Source organism: Triticum urartu, chromosome 2 (genome assembly GCF_003073215.2).
Source record: "Triticum urartu cultivar G1812 chromosome 2, Tu2.1, whole genome shotgun sequence".
Taxonomy (NCBI): domain Eukaryota; kingdom Viridiplantae; phylum Streptophyta; class Magnoliopsida; order Poales; family Poaceae; genus Triticum; species Triticum urartu.
The window spans coordinates 380,358,743-380,372,224 of NC_053023.1; positions in this window are offsets into that span (position 1 = coordinate 380,358,743).

Consider the following 13,482-nt stretch of genomic DNA (forward strand, 5'->3'; position numbering starts at 1 on the left):
GGCATCCTTGAAGAGAGTAGGCCAATAAAAACCAGATTGCAATACCTTATGTGCGGTCCTATCTCTAGCATGGTGTCCTCCATAAGCTTCGGAGTGACACTTGCGTATGATCTGTTCATGTTCATGCATAGGTACACAACGTCTAATAATACCATCTACTCCTTCTTTATAAAGATGTGCGTCATCCCAAAAGTAATGCCTCAAATCATAGAAGAACTTTTTCTTTTGCTGGTATGTGAAACTAGGTGGTATAAACTTAGCAACAATGTAATTGGCATAATCAGCATACCATGGAGCAGTATGAGAATCATTTATAACATTTAATTGCTCATCGGAAAGCTATCATCAATAGGTAGTGGGTCATCAAGCACATTTTCTAACCTAGACAAGTTGTCTGCAACGGGGTTCTCAGCTCCCTTTCTGTCAACAATATGTAAGTCAAATTCTTGTAGCAAGAGAACCCATCTAATAAGTCTAGGTTTAGCATCTTTCTTTTCCATAAGATATTTAATAGCAGCATGATTAGTGTGAATAGTTACTTTAGAATCAACAATATAAGGTCTAAACTTATCACAAGCAAATACAATTGCTAAGAATTCTTTTTCAGTAGTAGCATAATTTCTCTAAGCATTGTCTGGAGTTTTACTAGCATATTGAATAACATTTAGTTTCTTATCAACTCTTTGCCCTAGAACGGCACCTACAACATAATCACTAGCATCACACATAATTTCAAAGGGTAAATTCCAATCAGGTGGCTGAACAATAGGTGCAGAGATCAATGCTTTCTTAAGTGTTTCAAATGCTTCTACACAATCATCATCAAAGACAAATGGTATATCTTTTTGTAATAAATTAGTCAGAGGCCAAGAGATTTTGGAGAAGTCCTTAATGACCCACCTATAAAAACCGGCATGACCAAGGAAACTTCTTATACCTTTGATGTCCTTGGGACATGGCATCTTTTCAATAGCATCAACCTTGGCTTTATCAACTTCAATACCTCTTTCAGAAACATTATGCCCCAAGACAATACCTTCATTAACCATAAAGTGGCACTTTTCCCAATTCAGGACAAGATTAGTTTCTCCACATCTCTGCAAAACTTGATCAAGGTTGCTTAAACAATCATCAAAAGAAGATCCATAGACGGAGAAATCATCCATGAAAACCTCACAAATCTTTTCACAAAAGTTAGAGAGTATAGCCATCATGCATCTTTGAAAGGTAGCAGTGCATTACATAAACCAAAAGGCATATTTCTATAAGCAAAAGTACCAAAAGGGCAAGTAAAATTAGTCTTTGATTGATCTTTAGCTGACACAGGTATTTGAGAGAAACCAGAATAACCATCTAGAAAGCAAAAATGTGTATGTTTAGATAATCTTTCTAGCATTTGATCGATAAAAGGTAAGGGGTAATGATCCTTTTTAGGAGCTTTATTTAATTTGCGGAAATCAATTACCATCCTATAACCTGCAATAATTCTTTGAGGGATCAATTCATTTTTATCTTTAGGAATGACAGTAATACCTCCCTTCTTAGGGACACAATGGACAGGACTTACCCACTGACTATCAGCAACGGGATAAATTGTACCTGCCTCAAGGAGCTTTAGTATCTCCTTTCTTACCACTTCTTTCATTTTAGGATTCAGCCGTCGTTGATGATCACGAACTGGTTTAGCATCTTCTTCCAAATTAATTTTATGTTGACATAGAGTGGGACTAATGCCCTTAAGATCATCAAGAGTATACCCAATAGCAGCACGATGCTTCTTCAGAGTTTTCAATAATCTCTCTTCTTCATGTTCTGAAAGGTTAGCACTAATAATAATAGGATATATCTTTTTCTCATCAAGATACGCATATGTAAGAGTATCAGGCAACGGTTTAAGCTCGAACACGGGGTCACCCTTGGGTGGAGGAGGATCCCCTAGGATTTCAATAGGCAAATTGTGTTTCAGAATAGGTTCTTGTTTAAAGAATACTTCATCTATTTCTCTTCTTTCATTCATAAACATATCATTTTCATGGTCTAGCAAATATTGTTCTAAAGGATCACTAGGAGGTATGGCAATAGAAGCAAGACCAATAATTTCATCCTTACTAGGTAATTCTTCTTCACGGTGTTGTCTACTGAATTTAGAGAAATTAAATTCATGAGTCATATCATCTAACCCGATAGTAACAACATCCCTTTTATAATCTATCGTAGCATTAACAGTATTTAAGAAGGGTCTACCAAAAATAATGGGACAAAAGCTATCTTGTGGGGAACCAAGAACAAGAAAATCAGTAGGATATTTAGTTTTCGCACACAAGACTTCTATTGGAAAGTTTAATTGTAACATCAATATCTTCTAACTCAACAGGTGCAATATCATGCATAATTTCTCCATAAAGGCTAATAGGTATTGCGCTAGCACTAGCACCCATATCACATAAGCCATGATAACAATGATCTCCTATTTTAACAGAAATAACAGGCATGCCTACCACAGGTCTGGGTTTATCTTTAGCACAAGGTTTAGCAATTCTAGCAGTTTCATCACAGAAATAAATAACATGCCCATCAATATTATCAGCCAAGAGATCTTTAACAATAGCAGTATTAGGTTCAACTTTAACTTGCTCAAGAGGTGTATAAGTTCTAATATTGCTTTTACGAACCACAGTTGAAGCTTTAGCATGATCCTTTATCCTAACAGGAAAAGGTGGTTTCTCAACATAAGAAGTAGGAACAATAGGATCATTATAAGTGACAATCTTTTCTTCAACTTTAATAGGTGCAGCTACTTTTACTTCTATGGGAGGATGATATTTAAACCACTTCTCCTTGGGGATATCAACATGAGTAGCAAAAGATTCACAGAAAGAAGCTACTATCTCAGAGTCAAGCCCATAATTAGTGCTAAATTTACAGAAAACATCAGTATCCATAAAAGATTTAACACAATCAAACCTAGGTGTCGTACCTGACTCCTTACCTTTGTCGAGGTCCCAATCTTCAGAGTTGCGTTTAATTCTTTCCAATAAATCCCATTTGAATTCAATAGTCTTCATCATAAAAGAGCCAGCACAAGAAGTATCAAGCATGGTGAGATTGTTATCAGAAAGCCGAGCATAAAAATTTTGAATAATCGTTTTTCTTGAGAGCTCATGATTGGGGCATGAATATAACATTGATTTAAGCCTCCCCCAAGCTTGAGCGATGCTTTCTCTGCGAGGCCAAAAATTATATATATAATTGTGATCACGATGAACAAGATGCATAGGATAAAACTTCTGATGAAATTCCAATTTTAATCGTTTGTAATTCCAAGACCCCATATCATCACATAGCCCATACCATGTCGATGCATCTCCCCTCAAAGATAAAGGGAAGACATTCTTCTTAACAACATCTCCAGTTACACCTGCAAGCTTAAATAATACACAAACTTCATCCACATATATCAGATGCTCATCAGGATGTTTTGTTCCATCTCCTAAAAAAGGATTAGCTAGCAGTTTTTCTATCATACCCGAAGGAATTTCAAAGCAGAAATTTTCATTTTCATATTCATTTTCAGTAGGTTGAGTAAGTTGAGTAGGTTGAGGAGCAACTCTGTGATGCCCTCGATTCAATCGTACACTAATCATACACACAAATTTGTACGATCAAGATCAAGGACTCACGGGAAGATATCACAACACAACTCTAGACACAAAATAAAATAATACAAGCTTTATATTACAAGCCAGGGGCCTCGAGGGATCGATTACATAAGCTCGAAAACACAAGAGTCAATAATATCCGAGTACAAACATCAGTTAGACAAGTCTGCCTTAAGAAAGCTAGCACAAAAGCAACATCGATCGAAAAGGCAAGGCCTCCTGCCTGGGAGCCTCCTAACTACTCCTAGTTGTCGGCGGTCTTCACGTAGTAGTAGGCATCCTCTGGGTAGTAGTAGTCATCGGTGGCATCGTCTGGCTCCTGGGATCCGTCATCTAGTCGCAACAATCGGGTATGGGGGGAAAAGAAGTAGCAAAGCAACCGTGAGTACTCATCCAAAGTACTCGCAAGACTTACATCAGATCTAAACTAAGTATGCATCTGTATCAAAGGAATGGGTTGTATCTATGGACTAAACTGCAGAATGCCAGAAGGGAAGGGGAAAGCCTAGCTTATCGAAGACTAGCATCTTCTGGAACCCACCATCTTGCAGCAACAGGAGGGAGTAGAGTAGCATAAAGTAAAGTAGCAGTAGTGTTATCAACCTCGGCCAGAGATCCTTTCTTGACTCCCTACGAGAAAGCAATTCCAGAGCCATACTATCCAGTTATCATCACGATACAATTCTCATCACCATCCAGTTCTCATCACAAGGATCTAGTTCTAGTTGTATCGATCGGGATACAACTCCAAGTGCCCTTTATCGTAGGACAGGCTACCGATAGATGTTTTCTTCCCTGCAGGGGTGCACCAACTTACCCACCACACTCGATTAACTCCGGCTGGACACACTTTCATGGGTCATGCCCGGCCTCGGCCAAACAATACGCCGCAACCCGACCTAGGCTTAATAGAGAGGCCAGCACGCCGGACTAAACCTATGCCCCCAGGGGTCATGGGCCATCTCCCCGGGAACTCCTGCATGTTGCGTGCGTGGCCGGTGAGCAGACCTAGCTACCTCCTTCAACAAGGCAGGAGCTTACGCAGTCCAACCCGGCGCGCGCTGCTCAGTCGCTGACGTCTATTAAGCTTCGGCTAATGCATACGACGCAGAACGCCCATACTATGCCCACGTGATGGTTAGTGCTATCAGGCCAGAGGCCCCTCGGATCAAATATCCAAATCGTGGTGGATTAGGAATGCGCGGTAACGAGCAGAGACTCATGATCGATGGGACCCTGTCGCCCCGTCTCGAGTACTTGCGGCAAGGGCTAAGAATGCCCGGCCACGCCTCGTAAGTATCTCGCGGGCACCTTCTAGGTCAACCCGACTCCACATCACTCGCTATTAAGCTCGCGCAGGTACCCCTCAGGGCGACCCGTCTTTAGTAACATGGCTCAGTGCAAATTCATAGTAACCATAGTAACTATGTGTCTAACACTAAGGGGAAACCCCGAGGAATCACCCCCGGTGAATTCCACTCGATGTTATCATCAAGGTGAATGTAAGAGGATCCACCATCGAGGTTCACGCTTGAGGGGTTGTACGACAGAGCCGTATAAGAAGTGGTTAAGGAGGAAATCACCCTCGATGACCACAACCGGATAGCTACACTACAGAGGTCTCATCAGGAGTGATGTAAGAGGTTCCACCCTCAGCACTCGATGGTAACTCTACAGAGTCGTACAACTAAGGGGGTGATGTGCGGTGTCGGGGCCTGCACGTCGATCACGATGATCGAGTCATCGAACATAAAGCGAGGCAACTAGGACAAGGTGGGGGTCACTGGTGGATCTCTAACCAGCCTATACTAAGCAGTTTAGAATAAGCAGGTAAGGTATGAAAGCAGGTAACAAAAAAACAGGCTATGCATCAGAGTAGGATCATACATAAAGCAGTAGCAGTTCTAATGCAAGCATGAGAGGAAAAGAAATGGGCGATATCGGAATGCTCAAGGAGGTTTTGCTTGCCTGGAAGCTCTGCTGTAAAGGAAGAAGGGTCGTCGGAGACGTAGTCGATCGCAGGGGCATCGGCAGCGGTCTCGGGATCTACCGAAAAGAAGTAAAGGAGGGGGAACATAATAAATAACAAAGCAACAAAGCATGACAAAGCAAAATGTTGCGTTGGGGGTGACCTAACGCGATGCTACACGTTGCAGACGAAGTGAGAAAATAACTGGAACGTTTTCCCGGTTTCGGACATCTGTCAGACAGATGATCCGGAGGGAAAGGTTCCATGTTTGCAGTGATGGATACATCTGACAGGTATTTTGATAGCGTATTCGGGTTCGTCTCATTTTTCTGGTCAACTTTCATGTAGAAAACTTTTTCATCGGAGCTACGGTTTATTTTCTATGATTATCCAAAGTTTTAAAAGATTTCTGCAATTACCGGAATTATCTTAAATTCGAAAATAAAAGTGTTGATTCTTTTTATACCTAGCCTGCGTTAGCCAGAGTAGCAAGAGTCAAAGACAAGTGGGGCCTGGGTCAAAGTTAGCACAGTTAAACTGACTGGTCAGCAAGGTCACTGGGACCCAACTGTCATAGTCACATGGGCAACTTAAAAGAATTAACTAATTTAGTTAGGGGGGTGGGTCCTGCTGTCATAGACAGAACCTGAATTAGATTCATTTAATTTGGTTATTTAAGCAAAGTGGCCCTCACGTCACACTCTACTAGTTGAACTAGCTAGGCAGTTAGACTAATCTAACTTAGTACAGTATATTAGACAGGGCCAACCCCATGTGTGCACACACACACAGCACGGGAGCCATGGGCCATGGCTACCGCCAGTCGGCCACTGCCCAGGCGAGCGCGGGCGCTACCAGGGGAGGGCGCCGGCTCATGTGGGTGTGGGTGTGGATGCGCGTGCGTGGCGCGGCTGGGGTGCACGCAAGCGGGTACAACAGCGGGTGCGGGCGGCAGCGGCGCAGCAGCAGTAGCATGGCAGAAGGAGCGTAGCAAGTACCAGTGGTAGCAGGCAGTAGCATCAACAGAGGAGCGATAAGAGCATCAGCAGGGCAGCGGGCAACAGGCTTCAAGCGGCAGCAGCAGTACAAGAGCGGGGCACGGCGGCGAGCGCAGGTCGAACCAGGGGAGTAGCGATGCGGTTGCGCGCAGGTCACAGCCGGGGCGCGGCCACGCGTAGGAGCAGGCACGTACGCGTATGCTGGGGCTCGAACGCGGCCATGGAAGAGGACAACTGATCTTGGGGACGACGGCAAACGACAACGAATAAAAGTATGGATAGGGGATTTGGCGTGGCTCACCGAGAGGAGGGACGGAGACGTGCTCGGGACTGCCAGGGTGGCGCAGTTGTGCAAATCGACGATGAGGTAGCTGTAGATTCCGGCGAGGGGGACGGGCATAGGCGGCGATGTAGGGGGTTTCGGCCTCGATCTCATGGCGCCGAGGATGGAGAGGACGCCTACAGAGCTTATGGACACGCCGTCTTGGCGAGATGCGGCCAACGGCCACAAAAACGACGAGGCGGCGGCAACCACATCTCTGGCGCGAGCTATTGGAATGAAAGCGGCGCGAGGGAGAAGGGAGGGAGGAGCTAGGGTTGTCCGCGGGGTCGAGGGAAGGTCTTGTAGGTCGTCGGGGTGTGGCGGATGGCCGGCACGTGGCCATCCGCGGCCACGAGCGGCTGCACAGAGTCCATCATGCCCTCTGTGAACAGAGGAAGGAGATAGTGCGGTTGGGCTGACGGGGCCTCCTAGCCACATGGGCCTAGTGCATGTAGTTTAGGTTTGCTTTCTCCTTTTTTAAAAAAAAACTCTCTCGGTTGCTAATTGTTTTGGTACAAAATGACTTTTGTAAAATATGGTATTTATCTCAACAAATACCATGCAATATTTGGCACTGCTATAAAATGGTAGGAGTAATATTTGAACTCATTTGATTTTTGAATAATAGAAATGGATTAAAGTGGTTGTTTTGGGCACTTATTTAGATAGCTTAGGGTAAAATAATACTTCAAATAATATTGGTTTCGACATGAGAAATACTTAGAGATTATTTGCAACCCAAAGAACAATTTTGTTGGACAATATGAAGAAATATAAAATTGACTTTCAATTTAAATTTGAATTTGAGTTTGATTTTGAGCAAGTGGCACTTAAGATTGAGGAACATGATGACTTGGCAAGATTAGAGGGGAGATTATTGTAGCATGATTCTCGGGATGTTACAAACTCTTTGCTCTACTGGTCGGGGTGAAGATACCCCAAACAAGCCACTCAGAGGATTACTTTCCATAGTATCAATTGACAATAAATTTCAGCACACTATATAATTTTTTCCTTACCAAATTCCACCTACCAAAGGCGCTTCACTCCCCGGCAACGGCGCCAGAAAAGAGCTTGATGACCCACAAGTATAGGGGATCTATCGTAGTCCTTTCGATAAGTAAGAGTGTCGAACCCAACGAGGAGCAGAAGGAAATGATAAGCGGTTTCCAGCAAGGTATTCTCTGCAAGTACTGAAACAAGTGGTAACAGAGATAGTTTTGTGATAGGATAATTTGTAACGAGCAACAAGTAACAAAAGTAAACAAAGTGCAGCAACGTGGCCCAATCCTTTTTCTAGCAAAGGACAAGCCTGGACAAACTCTTATATAGAGAAAAGCGCTCCCGAGGACACATGGGAATATCGTCAAGCTAGTTTTCATCATGTTCATATGATTCACGTTTGGTACTTTGATAATTTGGTATGTGGGTGGACCAGTGCTTGGGTGCTGCCGTTACTTGGACAAGCATCCCACTTATCATTAACCTCTATTGCAAGCATCCTCAACTACAATAGAAGTATTAAGGTAAACCTAACCATAGCACGAAACATATGGATCCAAATCAGCCCCTTTCGAAGCAACGCATAAACTAGGGTTTAAGATTCTGTCACTCTAGCAACCCATCATCTACTTATTACTTCCCAATGCCTTCCTCTAGGCCCAAACAATGGTGAAGTGTCATGTAGTCGAAGTTCACATAACACCACTAGAGGAGAGACAACATACATTTCATCAAAATATCGAACGAATACCAAATTCACATGACTACTAATAGCAAGACTTCTCCCATGTCCTCAGGAACAAACATAACTACTCACAAAGCATAAAAATGCTCATAATCAGAGGGGTATTAATATGCATATAGGAAATGAACATATGATCTCCCACCAATTAAACCAACTAGCATCAACTAAAAGGGGTAATTAACACTACTAGCCACCTACTAGCACCAATCCCGGACTTGAAGACAAGAATTGGATACAAGAGATGAACTAGGGTTTTGAGAGGAGATGGTGTTGATGAAGATGTTGATGGAGATTGCCCTCTCCCGATGAGAGGAGCGTTGGTGATGACGATGGCGATGATTTCCCCCTCCGGGAGGGAAGTTTCCACGGTAGAACAGCTCTGCCGGAGCCCTAGATTGGATCCGCCTCGTGGCAGCGGAGTTTCGTCCGAGAAGATTGCTTATTATTTTTTTTTCATCGAAAGACTTCATATAGCAGAAGATGGCCACCGGAGGGCCACCAGGGGGCCCACGAGGTAGGGGGCGCGCCCAGGGGGTAGGGCGCGCCCCCACCCTTGTGGGCAGGGTGTGGCCCCCCTGGTGAATTTCTTCCGTTGAGTATTTTTTATATATTATGAAAACGTCTTCCGTGAAGTTTCAGGACTTTTGGAGCTGTACAGAATAGGTGTCTAATATTTGCTCTTTTTCCAGCCTAGAATCCCAGCTGCCGGCATTCTCCCTCTCTATGTAAACCTTGTAAAATAAGAGAGAATAGGCATAAGTATTGTGACATAATGTGTAATAACATCCCATAATGCAATAAATATCCATATAAGAGCATGATGAAAAATGGACGTATCAAAGTACCGTGGTAAATTTTGGAATTATTTCGGGCTCGTTTGGCCTTTTTTATACATTAATTGAGTGTCGGGGCATTTAATGTGCATAATTCAAATTTGAACTACAAGCACAGGCTCCTGTGCACCAAAGTTGTTTGAAAAATCACATGCGTGTCCTTGGGTGAATTTCTTGGTCCCATGCAAGAGATGGGACTGTAATTCAAACATCTGGGCGTCGTGGCTCGGCCGGAAAGATTGAGAAACTTGGTTTTTTAATTCCTGTAATTCCAAAACATGCCTGAAAATCATGAAACTTGGCATTGTCTCATGACATGGCACCAACATGCTGCGGTAATTTTTTTGGCCGAATTGGGACAAGCTTTGGTGTAAGCTTCTTGCAAACCGGAGCTTCCCTCAAGAAGGCTCGTGGTTCCGAGAGGGAACGTGTCACCTCCGTGTGTGAAATGACATACGTACACTGCCTTCTTCCGCCTTAATTCTTTTACACAGCCAGATTAGACTAAATAGAAGTACCGTGCTAATTTTTGGAATTATTCCTGGTTCGTTTGGCCTTTTTATACATTAATTGAATTTCTGGGCATTTAATGTGCATAATTCAAATTTGAACTACAAGCACAGGCTCCGGTGCACCAAAGTTGTTTAAAAAATCACATGTCTATCCTTGGGTGAATTTCTAGGTCCCATGCAAGGGATTGGAGTGAAATTCAAACATCTGGGCGTCATGGCTCGGCCGGAAAGATTGAGAAACTTGGTTTTCTAATTCTAGTAATTCCAAAACACGCCTGAAAATCATGAAACTTGGCATGGTGTCATGACATGGCACGAACATTCTGCGGTAATTTTTTTGGCCGAATTGGGACAAGCTTTGGTGTAAGCTTCTTGCAAACCGGAGCTTCCCTCAAGAATGCTCGTGGTTCCGAGAGGGAACGTATCACCGCCATTTGCGAAACGACATATGTACACTGCCTTCTCCCGCCTTAATTTTTTTACACAGCCAGATTAGACCAAATAGAAGTACCATGCTAAATTTTGGAATTATTCTGGGCTCGTTTCGCCTTTTTTATACACTAATTGAGTTTCTAGGCATTTAATATGCATAATTCAAATTTGAACTACAAGCACATGCTCCAATGCACCAAAGTTGTTTGAAAAATCACATGTGTGTCCTTGGGTAAATTTCTAGGTCCCATGCAAGAGATGGCAGTGAAATTCAAACATCTGGGTGTCGTGGCTTGGCCGGAAAGATTGAGAAACTTGGTTTTTTAATTCCTGTAATTCCAAAACATGCCTGAAAATCATGAAACTTGGCATGGTATCATGACATGGCACCAACATGCTGCGGTAGTTTTTTGGCCCAATTGGGACAAGCTTTGGTGTAAGCTTCTTGCAAATCGGAGCTTCCCTCAAGAAGGCTCGTGGTTCAGAGAGGGAACGTGTCACCTCCGTGTGCGAAACGACATACGTACACTACCTTGTCCCGCCTTAATTTTTTTACACAGCCAGATTAGACCAAATAAAAGTACCGTGCTAAATTTTGGAATTATTCTAGGTTCGTTTGGCCTTTTTATACATTAATTGAATTTCTGGGCATTTAATGTGCATAATTCAAATTTGAACTACAAGCACATGCTCCAGTGCACCAAAGTTCTTTGAAAAATCACATGTGTGTCCTTGGGTGAATTTCTAGGTCCCATGCAACAGATGGGAGTGAAATTCAAACATCTGGGCGTCGTGGCTCGGTCGAAAAGATTGAGAAACTTGGTTTTTTAATTCTTGTAATTCCAAAACATGCCTGAAAATCATGAAACTTGGCATGGTCTCATGACATGGCACCAACATGCTGTGGTAATTTTTCTGTCCTATTTGCGAAGGCGCACACATTAATAATCAACAAAGTCATTTTGGAACAAGTGCTGTCACGTTATAAATCAGAAACACAAGTATTATTGAAACCATGGGCGTTCGACTTACCAATTACGTGCAGCCACGCGTCCCCTTTTTTATTGGCTAGGAGGTGCCATGCGGGGTAGCTATTTGAGTACGGGAGGTGTGCCATCAGACCCCTGCGCGTGCTCATCGGGAGGAGAGCCCTTTTGACCGCTACCCGCCGTGCACCTCCCTCCCAACGTCTCCATTAATGGCGCCCGAGCACCTGTTCTACGGCGTGGCTATATCTCTCATTGGACTGAGATTTAAGAGATAAAAATGAAAATCTGAAAAGAAATTTTTGCATGGATTTTGATGTAAGATCCGACAGACCTATATAGCATCGAATGCGACTTATAGCATGATGAATATAAGGACGATGACATTGGATAATAATTGTCTTACATATTTATAAACATAATTAAAGAAGCCACATGCGGCAACACCCGATATACACAAGGGCAAAAGAAGAAGGAAGCCGCAGCTGGAACTAGTCTCCGTGGCGGGCGATGACGAGCTCTTTCTTGTCCTCAAGATGCTGGTTGAGAGCATCCACGGATTCATCATCTAGCCTTCTGCGCTTGATGTGCAGCATGGCATTCTCGTCCATAAGTTTCTCAATGATGATGCCGGTCCTCTTCAACAAGGCAGTGGTCTGCTCCTGCTGCTCCGCACTTCTGACGATCTTCGCCCTCAGCAGGTCGCGCTCGGCCTGGAGCTTCGCATTGCTCTCATTTAGTTGCCGGATGACATCGATAGACTGTTCAAATGAGGCTTGTAGGTCATCCTGCAACCTCGCCCACCTGGAGATCTGATCCATCTGCCTAAGGACGAGGGCACGCATGCGCCTTTAAGAGTCCTCGCCTGCTCGCGAGGCAATTTCTCAGGCCGCCGCGGCGCGGGAGGACATCTCTGCTGCATTCACGGTGCGGCGGGACATCTCTTCTGCTTCCACAGTGCGGCCGGACCAGTCTGCTGCATCGATGGCGTGGCGGGTCCTCCGTGCTGCTTCGGCGGCGCGGCGGGACCTCTCTACTGCTACCGCCCTGCGGTGGGACATGTTGTCTGCTTTCGCGGTGAGGCGGGGCATCTCTCGTGCTCCCGCTTCCAGGCTGGCCTCTCCCTGGTGGCAATCTCTCGACCCAGAACTCTCGCTGGCCATGGCAGACGCAAAGGAACGAAGATGAATGACTTGTTTGTTTTTGAATTTTTGTGGATGAGGAGTTGAGGAGGAATGTGCAGTTATCTTGGAGTAGTAGTATTTATAACCCCGTAGTAATACGCTCCTCAGTGGGAAACCGTTCAGGTTTTGATCGGTGTGAACAGGTTTGCATTTGGAATGTGACAGGACGCATGCTCAAAATTTACTGACGGTTATAAGTGCGACACTATTCCCGGAAGGCCTAACATGGGCACGTACGCCTTCTCGGTCGCGTACGTGGCGTTTGCACCATAGGGTGCACTGCAATAGGCAATGTCAGCACACGTCTTGTTCCAGCAACTGTGCACGCTCATTATTACCATCGCACACGCTTCTTTTAATTAGAATGGGTGTGCCCGTCTAGCGCACACACATTGATCTATCTAAATGTTTCAGTTTGTTGTGGCTAATCACAAATAGTTCATCCATGTGAAGTGTATGCCATCAATCGCAGACACTTTGATCTGGCTTACCCGTTTATGTTCTCTTGCCTAATTGTAAACAGTTAATCCTTCTGAAGCGTATGCCCTCAATCACACATACCTTGATCTGGCTGACCGTTTCTTTTGTGTTGCCTAATCAAAAACAGTTCATCCGAGTGAACCGTATGATGTATATCGCACACACCTTCATCTGGCTGCCTGTTTCTTTTGTGTTGCCTAATCACAAACAGTTCATCCGAGTGAACCGTATGCTCTACATTGCACACGCCTTCATTAGGCTGCCTATTTCTTTTGTTCCGCCTCATCGCAAATAGTTCATTGGACTGAACCGTATGGCCTGGATCGCACATGCAACTAAAATCTGAACTGCGTTTGATGC